This window comes from Stigmatopora nigra, chromosome 3, assembly GCF_051989575.1.
Source record: "Stigmatopora nigra isolate UIUO_SnigA chromosome 3, RoL_Snig_1.1, whole genome shotgun sequence".
NCBI classification, from domain to species: domain Eukaryota; kingdom Metazoa; phylum Chordata; class Actinopteri; order Syngnathiformes; family Syngnathidae; genus Stigmatopora; species Stigmatopora nigra.
Genome location: NC_135510.1, coordinates 2,943,963 through 2,963,610, shown reverse-complemented (window position 1 = coordinate 2,963,610; position 19,648 = coordinate 2,943,963). Strand labels below are relative to the sequence as shown.

The 19,648-nt window shown below is 37.6% G+C and overlaps 1 protein-coding gene and 1 long non-coding RNA gene across 2 annotated transcripts in view; one reads left to right on the top strand and one right to left on the bottom strand.

Moving 5' to 3' along the window:
- sall1a (spalt-like transcription factor 1a) overlaps positions 1 to 153 on the top strand; it is a 15,245-nt gene extending 15,092 nt beyond the window's left edge. Inside the window, exon 3 of the mRNA XM_077713149.1 lies at positions 1 to 153. This exon is cut by the window's left edge and continues 885 nt beyond it. The gene's annotated coding sequence lies outside the window, so the exon portion shown is untranslated.
- Positions 154 to 3,997: 3,844 nt separating this feature from the next.
- The window catches only part of LOC144194719 (uncharacterized), a 35,352-nt gene continuing 19,701 nt past the window's right edge, over positions 3,998 to 19,648 (bottom strand). Inside the window, exons 3-5 of the long non-coding RNA XR_013325956.1 lie at positions 12,745 to 12,837; positions 10,170 to 10,293; positions 3,998 to 4,449 (exon numbers count right to left, since the gene is read on the bottom strand). This is a non-coding gene — a long non-coding RNA (uncharacterized LOC144194719). The remainder of the gene's footprint in view (positions 4,450 to 10,169; positions 10,294 to 12,744; positions 12,838 to 19,648) is intronic.

Genomic DNA, 19,648 nt, shown 5'->3' with positions numbered 1-19,648 from the left:
ACTTTTTATGATTGTTTACTTCCATAGTCCTAATAAGCCCCACCTCCCTCGTATTTGGAACTGAGACAACCAATTGTTCTCCACCGTGCTGCTAACGTGACGTGTTGAAGAAACCCACCCATTCCCTCTAAAGCCCCCCCCCCCCCCCCCCCACACCCCCCCCCCCCCCCCCCATTACCCTGAAAAGAAGATGCACATACATGTCGAGAAGAAGTCCAGCGGACACACAAAAAAGGACAGATAGTGTTGTTGTTGTTGTTTTTTTTATATATATAAATATAAATATTATATTGGGGTTTGACAAACCTTTCGGACTGTTACATGCACTTTCTCGGAAAGGTAGAAAATGTTTAATGGGTCCAGTTTCTCTACACTTTAATACCTACTAACAAAAAACTCTAAGATACTGTAATTCTTTACTCGAGTAATAATCAAATACATCAGTTTTCCAAAAGAGTTCAGCGTTGGTGTGCTTTTTATCGTTAATTATTGGCTGTTATATTTAAAGTCACTGGTCTCCAACCACAGGTCGGTGGGCCGGTACTGGTCCGCGAGTTACCTAGTGCCGGTCCACCAGAGTAAAAAAAAAATGTTTTCAATCTCGCCCTCTTACTTGAATTGAGAAAAGTTGTTATAATAATGATAATAATAAATAACAATTGCTATTGTGGTTGGGCAATTTGTTTTTTTTAACCTCTTACATTCCTAAAACATGCATTATTAGGAGCAAAAATTTTAAATATTTACTTTTTAGAGTTTAGACTTTAAATTTTTTTTAATAAAACTACTTTCTTTGTTTTTCTTCACTCTTTTCAATCATGTGGCTATTTTTAATACTATTATTAATGTAAATTAGTTTTTCAATAGTACACGTCAATGGTGGCCAATGTGCTAACATGATTATATATAATGTTGGTTTTATAACTTATTTTTTGCCGTGTATTTAAATTAGTGGACGTTGATTCCATTTTAAGTGAGATGTTGAACATTATTTTCCAAATTAATTGGACGTCAGGCCCTGTCTATGGCAGCTAATTAGCTAATTACTGATTTTATGTTAATTTTTAACTCGTTTTCTTTCATTGATGAAATTAGCAGATTCAAAATGGACGTCTATTGCTATTAATAACCCTGAATAGATTAATTATGATAAGAAATGTTCTTAAAAATTAAAAAAATCGAATTTATTAATACTAATAACGTTTAAAAAATAATTTACAGTATTACAATTAAAGATTAAAAATATGCCTACAATTTGCCTCAAAGGAGGTTATTCTTAGGTTTACTCACGATCTGCTGGATTGAAAAAAACATAATATAGTAGATCTATTTAATTTATATTCTATTCAAAAATAAACAATAGCGGTAAGATCATAATTGGAGTAGATGGTAATAGATATATTTAGTCTCTTTTTACTCCATTCAACGCCGCTTGTGTGACAATAAGGAAATAAAGTTGTCAAACGGACAATTCAAGGCACTTTTGTTGTAAATCAAGATGTCAAAAAGACGGCAGCGTGGCGTGATCCGGATTAAAAAGGCGTGCGTTCGTCGTCTCGCCTTCTTTTCTATTCTTTTCTCTTCTTTTTTTCCCCTTTTTGTAGACGATTTGAGCGAACGGGCTTTTTTTGTGCGCGTGTCGCAGCGCATCCAATGTTGCCTTTACGAGCGTCCGTCTTTCTAAAAGACACGCTCATAATTTCATTTTATTTGTTTGGACGGGGTGTCTGCGATGCTGCCTTTAATTATTTTTTTTTGTGTTGTTGCGGGATATGATAATTAAACGCGTTAATATTAGCTACTTCTCAGATAATTAATCATTTTTGATTTAGTACGGATTAATTTAAACACATCATTTTGCATCTGAAGCCCTGTTGTTTGTTTAAGTCTTAATCAACAAACTTTAAGAAGATATACACTTCGAAATTGATCATTATATTCGAATTTAATCATTATTCATGATTCATTTAGATAAACTAATGTTTATAATGTTGTTATTTTATGGTTAATTTTCTTAATGTAATTTTAACACTTATTTTATTGCGTATTATTGTTCAAATATGATATAGAACTATTTTATACATTCGTTTTTTCATTTTATTATTTTAAGTTTTAAATTTCAAATGGATGCTTTTTTCATTTTCCTTGCCTTTTGAAACACATTTAAAAATGAAGCTCTTAAAAACGTTAATTTTCATTTGCAATCCTTCCAATATAATATTAATGCTATAATGGCAATAATTTGACCAGAATTATGTCATGTATTTAAAATTCAAAATATATAATATGTCTCCTACATCTCCGCAAGTCTAGAAAGTTATGTAATATACCCTAACGGTGAAAATTAAATGGTGTAATCCACGTTAAATGATATTTTACCGTATTCATAGTGTATAATTTGGGCCTAATGTGCTTGTATGGATACTACAATGACATAATATACAAAACTTACTTACCTAAATAAGAATTCTCTTATGTAATCCATCAGGTGGTATTATCCAATTCACAGACCCTGAAAATGAAAGAGCACAAGATGAAATATTGTTTAAATGTAAAGAACATGTGTCAAAGTGGCGGCCCAGGGGCCAAATCTGGCCCACCGCATCATTACGTGTGGCCCAGGAAAGTAAATCATGAGTGCCGACTTTCTGTTTTAGGATCAAATTGATATGAGGAGTATAGATGTATATTACATTTCCTGATTTTCCCTTTTTTAAATCAATAATTGTTGTTGTTTTTATTCAATTTTTGTCAGTTTTTAGTTCAAAAATCATTTTGTAAAATTTAAAAATATATTTTTAAAAAATGCTAAAATAAACATTGTTTTAGATCTATAAAAAACTGAATTTTAAGGGATTTTAATCCAGTTCTTTTAATCCATTTATATTAAAAAAAAAAATCTAAATATTATATCTAAAATGGTCCGGCCCACATGAAACCGAGTTGATGTTAATGGCCTTGTTTATAACGCGTTAGAAAGAGTTAGCATATGTGGCTAAAACGGGTTCGGTCATGGGAGGTGGAGAGCAACAGGGAGTGCACGTGAGAGCAAATAAATAAGTGTGTGTGTGTGTGTAGAGCAAGAAAAGAACTGGAACTCAGCGCAACTTTTTCTAAACGGATGAATGCAGGGAAGTATGCACTTATTTAAAGATGGCGGAACCTGTGGATATCTTCCAAAATGGTTCCCATGTCACTTTATATTGGATTTTTTGCTTAGGAAGTTATTGGAGGCCGGTCGTAAATTCATTTAATCTGTCACGAGTTTTTGTTTTCTTTGTGTTTTTCAGTTTTAAACCTTCACACGGGATTTTCTGGACATCCGATTCGAACCCGTGACTGCGAGAATTGGAAGGCGAGGGATTTAAAATTGTAAAAATTAACATTGAGGTGAGAAGTGAGCTTTGGGTGCGAGATATAGCAGACCTAGAAATATATGTTATTGTATTAATAATGGGGGTTTAAATCACCTATTTCATGATTGCGATTTTTTGTATACAAAATCTACCACATTTCGACCAATTGATGAATTTAATTCCATATACAAACCTTTAATATTTTTGATAAAATGCTGTTGCTTGTCATTTCATCGTTAATATGTTTTTGTAATTTGATTTAATTTGGTTTAATCCATAGCTATACCAATCCATATAAATTGATCCACCACACTAATTGACGTCAGTGCAAATTTGTCAGTCTATCTTCCTTAGTTGTAAAATTACCTACTACAAATAATATATCTTAACCATTCAGACTTATTTTTTTTTTATAAAAAGCACATTATTTTTGACACAATTCCTGTTGACTTACGATCTTTCAACTTTTCAGGTACAAAAACTAGTTTAAGCACCCCCAATAGAAAACATACTGTACACCTCAAGTGTGAAAGTGGCTAACAAGTAGAAGCCCCCCCACCCACACCCACACACACACTCTAGCATACAATCTTGAGTGGATACAACCTGTCGCCTGGGGGTCCGCTACAGATCGGCCTACCACCACCCCTCAGATCTTTCTGGACCAGATCAAAAGCCGCTTCTCTTTTTCCCGCCCGGATGGGCCGTCAATCACGTGCAGGTGACGGACCCACCTCACGGTGGTGGGGGTCTTAAACTCGGGAGTCTGAAACGGACCTCCGGCATTGGAAGATCACATGTGCCCGTTTTTTGGTGGGTTTTTTTCACGCTAATAACGTCTGGAGAGCATCCGTTTATATCTGGGGTCATGTATCAAGCGCTTGCATTGGAGGTTTTACTGAATTAGGTCCAAAAGAGCTGGTGTGGCCTTTCCTATTGTACTTGGCAAACAGGTGGAGAGCAAATGTCAACTGGTTTCCACCTTCTCCAGTAGATCCCATTGTTGTAAACTGGTTGATTTCCAAGTTTAAATTCAAAGTCCGATGAGAAAATCGTCCACTTGACTTTGCAACATGAAATTTTGCCGGAATGCCTAGCGTGGGTAAACACATAAAAGGTCTTGTAAAAATCAAACAGCAAGGAAGTCTGGTATTTTTGTTATGGAACCACAAAAAAAGTCTCAAAAAGCTATGCCACACAAACAAAATAACTAGTCTGACATTTTACTATTTGGAAACAAATTCATCTTAGAGATTATACAGACATTTTTAGGGTTAGTTGGGGTTTTGTTATGCTTTTTTTCCCTGTGTTATCCCAGGTGTTCCTAATTGTAATCAACTCACTCCTGTCTATTTAAACCCCGTGTGTTTGTGAGTCCTTGTCGAATCGTCTGCTTTGTTTCCTCGTTGAGTACAGCCTTAAAAAGTTTTATTAAGTACAAACTATTAGCAGTTTTTGATGCAAATTTTATCGTTGGCTTTTGCAACAAAAAACAGTTCTTTGAGCGCGGTTAGCAAGGTCTGAGTACAGCCTCAAAAAATTTTAATAAGTACACACTAATACAAGTTGTTGATGATAATTTTATCGTTAGCTTTTGCAACAACATTTCTAAAAAAGAGTTCTCTAAGCATGATTAGCAAGGTCTGAGTACATCCTTAAAAAGTTTTATTAAGTACAAACTAGAAGCAGTTTTTAATGCAAATTTCATTGTTGGCTTTCGCAACAAAATTGCAAAAAAAAAAAAGTTCTCTTAGCACGATTAGCAAAGTCTGAGAACACGCCTCAAAAAGTTTCAAGTACAAACTGCTAGAAGTTTTTGATGCTAATCTCATCATTGAAACTGTTGAAAGATGTAAACTAAACTCTAATTAAGATAGCTAATTCCTCATTTGGCTAACATCTAACCACCAAAATCTCAGTAGCTTCGAGGCCAACTTATTATCACCCTAATTTTCCCAAAATTCACAACCTTTTTTCTCCTTTTCCCGACACAAAGCCCCACTCATATTTTTTTGTCGTAGGTGAAAACCTGCCCATGTCACGAGTTCATTCCTAAATTGAATTTAACATGCATTTCCCTTTTAGGACAAATCACATGTTTTTGTGGTAGCGTCGGAGGAGAAAGGAGACAGATCATCTTTCTCGGGGCAGTTTTAAGATTACGAGCCGGTTCTTTTCAGCCTCCGAATTAAGTCTGGAAATCAGAGAGGCGCTCTCTGCTTTTGTACTGCTTTTGTGCTACTTTACGCTTCGCTCAAGTTGTGTGTGACTCTCTCTGTTAATGTCATCTCACAGATCCAATTTCCTGCCGTTCCAAAACCTCTGACACACACGTTCAAAGCCCAGAAGGAGACATTTTGATACCCCTCAGCTGCCTTGTCAGGTGCGTTCGATTCCATACGGCGACGCGGGGACACGTCTTGACTTTATTGAATTTGTCATTTTCTGACCCCGTCCTCCGGGGAGCCAGAGGGGCCACCTGTGAAGACCACTGTGATACCCCCGCCCACCCCCCACCCACTAGTTCTCGAATCGTCGCCCTGCATGACACGATGACAGCTGATGCGCGGAGACGACCCTCGAGCGACTTCTAAATATTTATTTGGTGACTTTTGAAAGCAAGTCTATCAAAGACGTGAAAGTTTGTCTTCCTCGGGCGGGTGATGGGTCGCTCAAGCATGAAATGGGAACTTTTTTAGCTCAGATTTAGTGTTTTTTTTATTGACTGAATAATAATCAGAAGAATATTGATGGAGAGCCAATGCATTCTGGGAATTTAGTTGGTGATGTCATCAGAAAAACAATGAAGGTTATAATAATATAATATAATATAAATCTGGATTTGACTAGTGGGAAAAAGTTTTTTTTAGAGATTTTTCATAGTTTTTGTTTGTGTTATTTTATTTTATGCTATTTTATGAAGAAAAAAAAAGACTGTTATTTGGGTTATAGTTTTAAAAGTCGAAGATAATGCTAAGAAAAATGCTAATGAATATTTTTTTATATTTTTCTTTTATTTTTAAAGGAATCAGGCAAATAAGATTGCATTTTTGAAGAAAAAAAAAGTGTTTCGTCGACGATAGACTCGCAAAAACAACTAAAAATGGTAGTGTGATATTAATGGCGATGCTATTTTCATGTAAAAATAGTGATTTTGGAAGAAAATTTAACATTTTCCAGGACAAAAAGAGATAAATATAAGTAATCACTAAAATAAAAAAAAAGGGCAAAAATAAGTTTACATCTTAAGGAATTTATATTCAGTAAGAAATAATGTAATTGTGTCAAGAGTAACGTTATACTTCACGTTTAACAACTTAATTCTTGTCATGGTAGGTCTTAATATTTACGTATATTTGCATGTGTACTTTATTAAATACTTTATTAAATTACTCAAACTTCACATTCAGTGTGATGACTGTTTTTTTGCTGTGTGGGAACACCAAGAAAGACTTGATAGGTACGTAGGATCTTTCTGACTTGGTTTCCTCTGTGCAATGTCTAATCTAATGTTAGATAACACATGTATGAGGTCATGGCAATTCCCACAAAAAAAGTAGACCATTTAAAGTAAAGCTTGTATTTCCTTTAAAAGTGAGCATGTATTGTAAAAATATTTTGGTGGGAAAAAAAATATTAGTGGACAGTAAAGCTCCTTTTTTTTCTTAAAAAAATTGAATGTATGGTAGCGCTGTTATGCTGTCATAGTATAGTAAGGCATTTTTTTGTTAAAAAAAAAATGACACAGTATAGTAAGGCTTTTCTTCGTAAAAAACGACATAGTATAGTACGCCATTTTGTCACGAAAGACGACATAGTGTAGTAAGCCGTTTTGTCACGAGAGACGACATAGTGTAGTAAGCCGTTTTGTCACGAGACGACAAAGTATAGTAAGCCATTTTGTCACGAAAGACGACAGTGTAGTAAGCCGTTTTGTCACGAAAGACGACATAGTGTAGTAAGCCGTTTTGTCACGAGAGACGACATAGTATAGTAAGCCATTTTGTCACGAAAGACGACATAGTGTAGTAAGCCGTTTTGTCACGAGAGACGACATAGTGTAGTAAGCCGTTTTGTCCTGGGTTCTGGGTTAGGGTTTAGGGTTCAGAGTTTAGGGTTTAGGGTTTAGGGTTTAGGTTTAGGGTTAATGGCGACCAAAAGACCGGCCTCCGACCTCCCTGGTCTAGCCTGGCTTTTCTCCAGGTACACCAGTCTCCTCCCACACCTCAAAAACATACATGGCAGGATGTTTGAACATTTAAATTGTAGCCCAGGTATTATTGGTTTTACCCTGCGATTGGCTGGCCTGCGATACAGGGTGTCCCTTGCCTGGTGGCTATAATTAGCTTAGATAGGCTCCAGCACCCTTTTGAGGATAAGCACGTTCAGAAAGTAAATGAATGAATGTGACCTGTTTTCCATTCTCCATTCTATACTATAATTATGATTCTACGTTTCAAAGCACAAACTTCTTCTGAAGTGGAAATGAAGAAGGGATATTCCAATTAGTTCCTGCTATCGGGTCCTAATACTTCTGTATGCAAGTAGGCAAAAACTTTGGGGGGGGGGGGGGGGGGGGTGGAGGAAGGTTCCAGAAAAGCGGCTCCATACAAGTAGGCATGTCTGCAGACTGTAACCGAGGCTGACTGTGTGACCTGAGAGTGTGTGGGCCCTTGAGCAGCACATGAAGGAGCTTTTTCATGGACACGGAGAACGGGAGGTATCGCCTTCCCCCATTTTCATTCATTGGCAGACACAATGCGTTATTATTGGTTTGGAATTGAAATGTTAATTTTGGGGGAAGCGGGCAATCGGGCCTGGCTGGGATCTCTTGTCGCGTTACTCATTTTTCACTTAGCTGAGTGGTTAACCCTTTCCACTTAGGGATTGGTACAGAAGGAGACTCATGGTTTGGTAGTACGTTTCAGGTCTGTAATTGAGTACCGTATTTTCACGACTATAAGGTGCACTGATTTATAAGGCACACCCTCAATGAATGACATTTTTTCCATATATAAGGTGCACTGTATTATAAGGCGCACTGTCTATTTTGGAGAAAATTTAAGACTTTTAAGTGCGCCTTATAGTTGTGAAAAGACGGTAATTGCTATTGACTTCCAGGTATGAAGCACTCACTACTTTACAGTCACCTCTAGAGCCAGCCATTGTTGATGTTTGGATTTTTTTGTATAAAATCTTGCAATGGGGGAGGAGCTATATGATGGAAGATTTTGTAAACTAAGATGGTATCTGCATATTTAACAGTTTTGTTTCAGTACAGGCATGTGTTTTTTTAATATCCGACAGTGGTGGTTTTTCGTTTTTGGTTTTCAGTTTTTTCCATATATAAGGCGCACTGGATTATAAGGCTCACTGTCTATTTTGGAGAAAATTTAAGACTTTTAAGTGTGCCTTATAGTCGTGAACATACGGTAAATAAGTTTCACCTTTCCATTGGCCTTTGTTTGCAAGTCAATGGTAGAAGTTGGTGCAAAACATAGCGTTACACACATTCATTGATCTGGTGACCACAGAAGAAGAAACATGCTTTCAGGAAGAAGCAATTGCTGGTGCTAACCCGCGCCGATCTATATGTATGACAGAAATGAAACGGCATAATCAAATTGTTGGCGTAGCCATTTAGCATCTCATTGGCTGGCTCGCCCCGGGCCAAAGTGACCACTGGAGACCAGCCGTCCGCCGGCCGCTAACTAAGTAGGGCAATAACTAACGGCGATTAAGGCCTTATTGATGGCCCGTGACACGCCGCGCTCGGAGAAATGGCGTGCGGTCAAATAGTGGCAATAATTAAGTATATGAGGGTCAGTCAATTTTATCTGATGCTTTTATTTGGATCGATTCTTCCGGGACGGGAAAAAAAACGGGCTTTAGAGAGTGTTATTGTTGGTGGGGTGGAGTGATGGTGGCATGTTTGCGGAGGTAGAAGATCATATGAAAAATATATCGGCAAAAAGAAAGAAAAACATGGGAATATGGAATGGAAACACTGTCATTTTTAAGCAAAAAAAAGCTTACTTTACTATGTTGTTTTTTAAGAAAAAAGCCCTACTATACTATGTGATTTTTTATGAAAAAAAGCCTCACTATACAGTGTTCCCTCGCTACTTCGCGCTTCAGCTATTGCGGACTCAGAGCTTCGCGGATTTAAATACAAAATTTAAAGATATTAAGTTAAAATTATAAATTACATCATTTTACAAGAGGCGGAAACAAAATATTCAATAATAATTAATAATTGCATTTAAGAAATGGTCAATAACATGGTGAGAGTTCAGGAATCGCATTGATGATGTCATGGCTGTTTACAGGCGCATCTTCACCGCCCAAAAAAAACAATGTTCACAACTCCCAATAACGATGTTTCTTATGTGCAAAAAAACTGCAGAAGATCCTCCATCCGGACTACTATGATGTTTTTGCTTGGTGGTGCTTTTGTGCACGTGTTACACGTTTCTTTAAGCATTTTTGAAGGGGCACGCCTACTTCGCGGAAACGCAGCTATTGCGGGGGGTCCCGGTCCCCATTAACCGCGATAAGCGAGGGAACACTGTACTATGTCATTTTCTACGAAAATGTGTCGCAATGTCCTCAAACTGAAGTTCACGCCAGGCTACAAATTGCCTTTGTGAGCACACGATTCGCTAGCTGTCAAGTCGCCGTCAAGCCCGACCTCGGCGACACGGCTGGCGTGGTTCGAGAGCAGATTACGAGTCGCCGGTGCAATTTTCCGGTAAACACGGCGGCTATTTGCCCAGACAAAGGGCGACGGCGAGCTTCTATCTGAACACTTACCCACAAGAGGCTTGTCAATGTCACTTGTCTATCGTTGTTGTTTGACTCTTCCTCGCTGGCCCATGGCGTCCATCGATTGGTCGCGGCGCAGATGGCAAACATTTCTCGCCGATGTTTCCTTTCTCTGTGGGAAAATGTCTACAATTATCCAAGCTGTAGTTATCTTGTAATAATAAACTTTGTGAGTTGTTTTCTCTCCGAGACTTTGGAGCGAGTCAGCGGAAAAAGGTGGAAAAACAGTTCAAAATTAAGTGTAATAAAAAATATTTTATCACAGACATTAAATGCCTGGAGACTTTTACCAGATTTAATTGTATTTTAGTATAAAACTAAAGACGTGTTTGTTGTGATATGTTGAATTTAATGTATTTGTTTTAGGTTTATGGTGCACAAATAAAAAGTATGCAAATATTTGTTGTATTGTTAAGCTAGCGAGATGTTAGCTTAGCCAATTAAGCCTATACAATATTGTCAATCATTTATTTTGCATATCGCTTATCCTCACAAGGGTCGTGGAGGGTGCTGGAGACTATCCTAGAAAACTATGGGTACAACCTGAATTGGTGGCCAGCCAATCGCAGGGCATGAGGAGATAGACAAGGGTCGTGGAGGGTGCTGAAGCCTAACCCAGCCAACTACGGACACACACTGAAAGATCTGAACCTGGGATTGAACCCTCGATCTCAGAACGGCGAGGCCAACATGCTAATTCCACGCCAATCAGTTGTCAGGTGATGTCTCAAAGTACTATAAAAAACACTAGTGTGAAAACATTAATTTTCATGAACACGCGTTTGATTTAGATATAATATTTAGATTATTTTAAATAAATGGATTAAAAGAACTGGATTAAAACCTCTGAATATTCCGTTTTTTATAGATCTAAAACTGTTTATTTGAGCTTTTTTTAATATATTTTTAGATTTTACAAAATGATTTTTGAACTAAAATCACAGAAAAAAATGGCTTAAAAAATGACAATTATTGATTTAAAATGGCAAAAATCCGGAAATGTAATATACATCTATACTCTTCATTTTAATTTGATCCTAAAACAGAAAGTCAGCACTTTACTTTCCCGGCCCACATGAAATGATGCAGCGGGCCAAATTTGGCCCGCGGGCCGCCACTTTGACACACATGCACGAGACATTAAAATATTTATAATGCCATCTAATTGCTAAACCTATCCATTTCTTGGCTAAAAATATGCAGTTTTCAAGTAAAAGTCATGTGTTACCGCCAACTTGTGGAATCAATAGGCAATTATAAAGCAAAGTAAATTTCGGAACACTTTGCGTTTTCTTGCCATACAAGAATTGACAAGAACCTTTTTTTTTTTTGTTAAAAGACTGGGACATCAGTGACCTGCTCTGCTAATAAGGCGCTGGCGGGATGTCTGCCCGCTCTGTTTGTCAATGAGCACGTCTTGATGTGAGGATTAGGCCGCTCCTTCCAATTACAGCCACCGCGGTGCCTGGAGCTTTGTCAACCATTGACACAGACGCCTGTCGATGGCCCGCCGCTCAGTGCAACCTCGGACCCCCGCTGAGTGACAGGCGCCAGTATGGCAAGATAATCACGCACTTGGATTTGCTGTGTGTGTGCTCTGGGAGTCTCATATTTGGGATCGCGCCATGTTAAATGACTCTTTTAAACCTTCACAAGTGATGATAGAGGAAGTCATAAAGGACAAACTAGCGGTTGAATAATTTTGAGTGATTTTGGGAAAAATGTTCATCATTTTGTGCGACATATGCGGGTTCGACACAACTGTATTAAATGCAGAAACTTGTTAGTTAGCCGTGACTAACATGGACTAAGATATGGGGACTGTAAGACATATTTGAAGCGAAAATCGGACATTTTAGCGCATTTGTTGGGCAGCAAATGTAAAAAAAAGATGGTTATTGGTGTCATTCGGAGATGGGTAGACTTGCCAAAGGTTGTTTTAAAGAGTAATGTTACTTTAAAATGAGACAATTCTAGTCAAAAAATTAAAGTAGTCATTCAAAAAGTGTACTCAAGTACAGGGAAAAAGTATTTGGTGAAGGGATTACTAATCAGTAACTGCTTCAAAATCATTATTATTATTTTATTGTTTTTTTTGTTAACAATTGTATTCTTTTTTTAGGCATATTTTATTAAATTAGATTCGATTAGTTTTAGCTTGTTTTGTGGTTTTGCTGCTTTTCTGTTTTTTTTTTATTGCATTTTTGGTATTTAGTTTTTTTACCTAGGTCTACAAAAAATATTTGGTGAAGGGAATACCCAAGTAATCAGTAACTGGCTTCAATATCATTATTATTATCATTTTATTATGTTTTTTTTAGAACAATTGTATCCTTTTTTCAGCATATTCTATTAAATTAGAGTAGTGTTTTTGCTGCTTTTCAGTTTTTTATTGCAATTTTAGTATTAAGTTTTTATCCAAAAAAAGTATTTGGTGAAGGGAATACCCAAGTAATCAGTAACTGTCTTCAATATCATTATTATATTATGTTTTTTTTCATCATTCTGTTACATTACATTATTCTTAGTCATCTTTATATGAATTTACATGAAAGTAACTTACATCCAAGCCTGCAAGATTCCTGCCAACATCATTTTGTCTCAAAAGTAAAGCTTTTTCTTTTTCTCTGGTATTTTTATCGGCACTGACGACAACCTGTAAGACAAAAAACACAAAAAAAGAACCATGTTAAAACAAATTTTCCATTCACCATAACACAATTGACAATATGTATGGACTTGATCGCCTTACATCCCGATTAACCCCATCACCCCCAAACACACACACACACACACACACACACAGAAAACAGCTTTACACTTAATATTCACCACCTGGTGTTATTTACATGCCATTAAGCCAAAGATGTCTACTATTTTTTATTTTGACTTGCTGTCATGTAGTGTAGTTCATCCCCTAAAACAAATAAAATAAATTATTACTGTATTTTCACGACTATAAGGCGCACTTAAGTCTTAAATTTTCTCCAAAATAGACAGTGCGCCTTATAATCCAGTGCGCCTTATAATCCAGTGCGCCTTATATATGGAAAAAACAGAAAAACAAAAAACCACCACCGTCGGATATTAAAAAAACACAAACGCCTGAACTGAAACAATACTGTTAAATATGCAGATGCCATCTTAGTTTACAAAATCTTCCATCATATAGCTCCTCCGACCACGGCAAGATTTTATACAAAAACCCAAAACATCAACAATGGCTGGCTCTAGAGGTGACTGTCGTTCGTGAGTGCTTCATACCTGAAAGTCAATAGCAATTACCGTATTTTCACGACTATGAGGCGCACTTAAGTCTTAAATTTTCTCCAAATTAGACAGTGCGCCTTATAATACAGTGCACCTTATATATGGAAAAAAATGTCATTCATTGATGGTGCGCCTTATAATGCGGTGCGCCTTATAGTCGTGAAAATACGGTATATGCAATGCTTATATTGTGATTTAAATGTATCCCCCCCCCCCCCCCCCCCCAGTCAGTTTGTTTGCTTTAGTGGGTCGATGTCAGTGGGAGTCTTGATGCCCCTCTGTTAAAAAAAAACAAAAAAAGGAGCCTGGGAATCACCTGTATTTAGAGTTAATGGATTCCAAAGAACTTTAATGAATGCTGGTTTGATGAAAAAGACACCCCCCCCCCCCCACACCCCTCTTGTCCCCTCCCTTACTGCCCTTTCCCCCTACGTTTCATGAACATGTTCAACTGGCTAGCACAGATCATTCACTTATTCTGTGTAATTGGATGCTGACCAGGGTTAATATGTGGGGTGTCATTAAATGGAAATGTAGAGTTGTATGATGGGGATGAGGGGGGGGTGGGATGGGGTGGGGAGGGTCTCGTTTTCTATAGAATGGAGCAGATTGGGAGCTCCTTCTTGTTTTGGAGACTCTTTATGTGGGCCAAGTCGAGCATGAATACGCGGAGGGAACGATCGGGGACTGTTATATTCACGCATTTGAATGAAACAACCTGTGAGAGAAAGACAATCTCTTATGGGAGGAAAGGCTGTACACATGAGGGGCAGATGTGGTCAAAGGGGCTTATAACGGGTACAGTAAAGGTGGATTGTGGGTAGGAGGCAACAAGGGGAAGAGGGGATGGCTGACACCTTGTTTGACTGAACAGCAAGGGAGTTACTAGTTGCTTTTTCTATGTTTGTATCGGCGATGGAAAGTTTGGATTTAGAGGGATGAATAATGAGAAAGTGAAGCCAGAGAGTTTATCAAGATCAACATGCAAAGACTGGAATTGGTTGTCCTACAGTACGGTATTCTGGGTTGTGGAGATCATCCCAAAGCATGAAAGGGTTAATTTTGACATGCTGGCGTATTTTACGGACTATGAGTAGCACTTTTTTAATCATAGTTTGGCAGAAGCTTGTTTTTATTTACTTTCTGACAACCAAAAGCCTTTTTTTTATGAAGGGATAGTTATGAAAAATACAGTAAATTGTACCTCAACAGGTTCTTATTAATCCCATTTTACTAATTTTACTTCGGAGTTTTTGCTCATTGTTTCTGATCAAATCAAAACAATTCAAATCCAATTTATACTCCAATGCAATTTATAGCATATGCCATTTTTTTCCTTTCTGACAACCAAAACCCTGTTTTTTTAAAGCGCTAGTTATGCAAAATACATTAAAAGGTGTACATTAACAGGTGCCTAGTTATCCCATTTTAACTATTTTACTTCAAAGTGTAATTGCTCATGGTTTCTGATCAAATAAAAAATTATAAATGCAATTCATACTCCAATGCAACTTATAGTATATGCCATTTTTTCCTCATAGTTTGCCCAGTTTTTTGTTGCCTTTTTCAACACCAAAAGCCGTTTTTTTTAAAGCAATAGTTATGCAAAATACAATAAATTGTACATTAAGAGGTGCCTATTTACCCCATTTTATTTTTTACTTCAAAGTGTTTTTGCTCATGGTTTCTGATCAAATAAAAAATAAAAAATACAATTAATACTCCAGTCCGATTTATAGCATATAGCATTTTTTCCACATTAAGAGGTGCCTATTTACCCCATTTTATTTTTTACTTCAAAGTGTTTTTGCCCATGGTTTCTGATCAAATAAAAAATAAAAAATAAAATTAATACTCCAGTGCGACTTATAGCATATAGCATTTTTTCCCTCTTTATTCTACTTTAATTGTCTGGTGTGACTTATACCCTTGGCAGTTTGTATTATGTGATGTCTACTTCTTATTTCCTTCTAATATTAAAAGCTGTAAAACGTTTACTGTTAGTTTCCCATTGTTGACTTTGCTTCGCCAGAGTAAGTTTTTCCAACTACAAAGGCTCAAGAGGAGGGCCGAGGTTAATCATACGCCTGGCCATATAGCACCACACAAGAAAAGTGTGCAAAAGCTCCCTGCCCATAATTGGCTGTACAAGTGACTGCTTCGGCTTCCTGTCACTATTATATCTGTGTTCACACCGCGCCGAGCCGACTAGAGACGCCGATTCCCTGGAAACATGGCCGCCGCCCCGTTTTGATCTATCAACTGTGAAAGCTCAAGTCTCTCTCATAATACTCTCCCATGTTGGCAGGATTTTCCGGGCCGTTGGCGGCTATAAAACGTCTGGCCCAACCGCCGACGCCCCTCGCCATGAAGAAGAAGAACACTTTGTGGGATGTCGTTAGTTATGCTTTACGCCTGCTCTTACGTCGGTTTGATTACATGACAATAGAAGCTCAACGTTAAACATGTTAAATACACTATAGTGTCTTTCTGAAGCGGAACCTTGATATTTCTTACACAAAGTGGCATTTGTGTCAGTCTTAAGAAGGAAATGTGCTCGTAAACAGCCTTAATAGACGGTGTGTTCGGAACAAGGGCCTAAAATAGGGGATCAAGTGACCGCATCCACCCCTTTAAACCAACAAAAACACAAAATAAAACGCAATTCGTCAATTCTAACGGAAATAGAATTTGCAAGTTATTTCTCCAGATCCAGAAATTGTACTTATATACAGGCGGAAAAAAACTGAAGTCAATCAAAACAAAAACAAAAAACTACCGTATTTTCACGACTATAAGACGCACTTAAGTCTTAAATTTTCTCCAAAATAGACAGTGCGCCTTATAATCCAGTGCACCTTATAATACAGTGCGCCTTATATATGGAAAAAATGTCATTCATTGAGGGTGCGCCTTATAGTCGTGAAAATACGGTAAACGTAAACTTCTCTCACTTTACTTAGTCTTTTCCCAAAGCCACACCCACTAAATTAATCCTTCGACACTCGCTGAAACTGAGACGTTGCGAGATTTACTCTCAACTCTATAACTTATTTTTTTGTGTCTGTATCCGTTTTTTGCTACTGCAATCAAGAAGGCGCCGCTCAAGTAGCCGTTTCTGCTCGTTTTGAGTTTTTGCTGCTTTTCCGTCTTTTTTTAAATTGCATTTTTGTATTAAGTTTTTTTTAACTAAGTCTACAATGTCTTGTGTGTCTTATGTCTGTTTTGCTACTGAAACCAAGAAATTTCCCGAATACGGGATGAAATGAAGTTCAAACCTAACCTTTTATTGTTACATTTTTCAGTTAGTTTTTAATGCAGAATCTCATTGTACTGCCGCATATTTATTCACACAAATCTCGTGGATGCGTTTGACATGCGTTTGCATTAAACAATTCTCAGAATGTGGGAGCGCTACTTTTATTCAAAACTAGGTGACAAATAATTAAAATAAATAAATACGAACGTCTGATGGCACCTTGTCGTGATTGGACGGTGCTAGGAGGCAACTTCCTGCACAGCTGCTAGCAAAACACCTCGTAGGAAGTTGCTGCATATTCACTATGCATCTGCTGTCGCGTTTGTTCTTGATTTTCCATGATGATATACGACACTTGAATGCATCACCACTGATTGGTATACATAGTTTGATCTTTTTGATTGCTGTATGGTGGATTTATATTTTTATTTTTCACATATCCTAGATCGAATTGCTGGAACGGTTTTTGCATTTTCTGCTTTTTAACATTTTTTATTTTTTATAAGTCTGCCATATTCCTTTATAGGCCAAAATATGACTTTCTCCATCTGTTTTTGCCATTTATAGAGCGAAAAGTAGAGATTTGTTTGTTTTGTATGGAAGTTTTTCGGGGGAAACCGCACTCTGATGAGCATCCTGCCTGAAACGTTTAATTGTGGTGCGTGCTGCATTTTGCGCAAAAAAGAAAGGGTTTGCCCTCCCCGACCAAATGTGTTTATTCCAAAAGCCTCCACATGTTGACTGGAGCTTTCTTCCACGCGAACATTTTGTAGCATAAGGATGGTAATTTAAGTATTTATAATTTGAAACTGTGATGCTATTTATACTTTTTAAAAGCAGGCCCGGAATGGCATGTGACTGTTTAATCTTATGTATACAAAAGTGGAATTAATGACATAAATCAAGAGAATCAAAGGAAGAAGCACTTAGAACAATAAACGAGTTGAAAATGTTGGCAGAAATGAACACATTTTAGGGAGTTAACATACACAGGAGGTTAGCAGCTGACTGGCTTTCATTTTTTAAAATAACAATAGACAAATATGATACTAAAGGAGTTTTAAGTATAGTGATTAACTACAGCAAAAGCTGTGCTAACTAAATTTTGGTCAGATTTGTTGCATTCCAAGTCTTTTAGTTAACAATGAGGTCAAGGAAATTTAAAAGATACAACTATATGGTGTAATTATTTGTTTTATGTCATTTTCATGTCCTTTTTTACTGTTTTACTTTGTTTTTGCTGTTTATTTTTTTGCTTTTCGGTCTGTACATGAAATTTGGGCTTCATGGTTCATCTTTAGTTATGATATTTATGTCATGCGGGTTATGTCATGTGACCATTGACTAATAATGTATATGCCACTTGGGATTTATCATGTATTTTGTACTATAAGACGCACTGGACTATAGGTCGCACTGGAGTATAAGTCGCACTGGAGTATAAGTCGCACTGGAGTATAAGTCGCACTTGAGTATAAGTCGCACTGGAGTATAAGGCGCACTGGAGTATAAGGCGCACTGGAGTATAAGGCGCACTGAAGGATAAGTCGCACTGGAGTATAAGTCGCACTGGAGTATAAGTCGCGCTGGAGTATAAGTCGCACTGGAGCATAAGTCGCACTGGAGTATAAGTCGCACTGGAGCATAAGTCGCACTGGAGTATAAGGCGCACCGGAGTATAAGTCGCACTGGAGGATGAGTTGCCATGGAGTATTTGGAGGTAGGAGTGTATTTTCAAAGAAAAGAACAATGGGTTATGGAGCATATTTTCAACCTCGGTCACAGTCTACAGAAGTTCCCCATCTTGTAGAAGACTTCCTGTGTTTTATTTCAGTTTTATCTAACTCTACAACGTATTTTCTTGTGTCTGTATCCGTTTTTGATACTGCAACTAAGATGGCGCCGCTCCAGTGGCAGCCGGTAGCTCCGTCCGCTCTTGCTAGTTTTGTGTTTTTGCTGCTTTTCTGTCTTTTATTATTGCATTTTGGTATTTAGTTTTTGACCTAGGTCTACAATGTCTTGTGTCAGTCTTGCTATTACAACCAAGAAATTGCTCAAATAGGGGATGAAATAAAGTTCTAACCTAACCTAACCTAAAACGGCAAAGCCCCACAACAATAAACCTAAACTAAATTCTATTTTAAAAAGCGGAAGCTCAACATGAACACGATAGCCATAACTCAAAGCCCAAAAACAAGCAGAAACCTATTATGACTCCCCCACAAAAGCTTCACAACCAGTTTAACGACTACGCTGTTAACCTCACCTGAACTTAAATGTCCCATTATTGTACTGCCTTTTTAGTTGTCTTTACTTTTTCTTTGGACAGACAATACTTTGAATGCACGGAAAGATGCTTTAGTCATAAATCGCATTGTGGGAGGCTAAATATTGACTGCCCAATCCCACGCCGTCGTTTCTTGTGACCAGAAGAGACCTTTGTCTTATTCTCCTCCGGCATGCGATTGTAATTGAATTGTAAACAACACCCACCATGTTATTATTTACTGCCTCAGCTCGGTGAAAAACAATACGTCGCTGATCTATAAATTATGGGGATAAACGCTCCATGTAACAAAAAAATATATTAAAAAGCGAGGCCACGAAATCTGTGAATGATAACAGCCGTTAATATGTCCATTGAGTGTGTCCGGCGTTCATGCCACATATCAAATGGCCTTTGAATGAGATCAGTTCCCTCCTGTCAGAGCCCATTAGATCCGTCCCACAGCCCCAGTGGCCAGCTGACAAGGGAGAAACCTGAGCCATGGCCTATAGCGGCATTAGCATTAGAAAATGAGCAATCAGCTGGAATGAGGCGCAAAAATAGGGAGGAAGGAAAAGATGGAGGAGGGGAACTGCCTCAGCAAAATGGATCTAGACGGATGTTGGCTAAATTATCTACAAAATGTATTGTAACCTATGGTATTTTCACGAC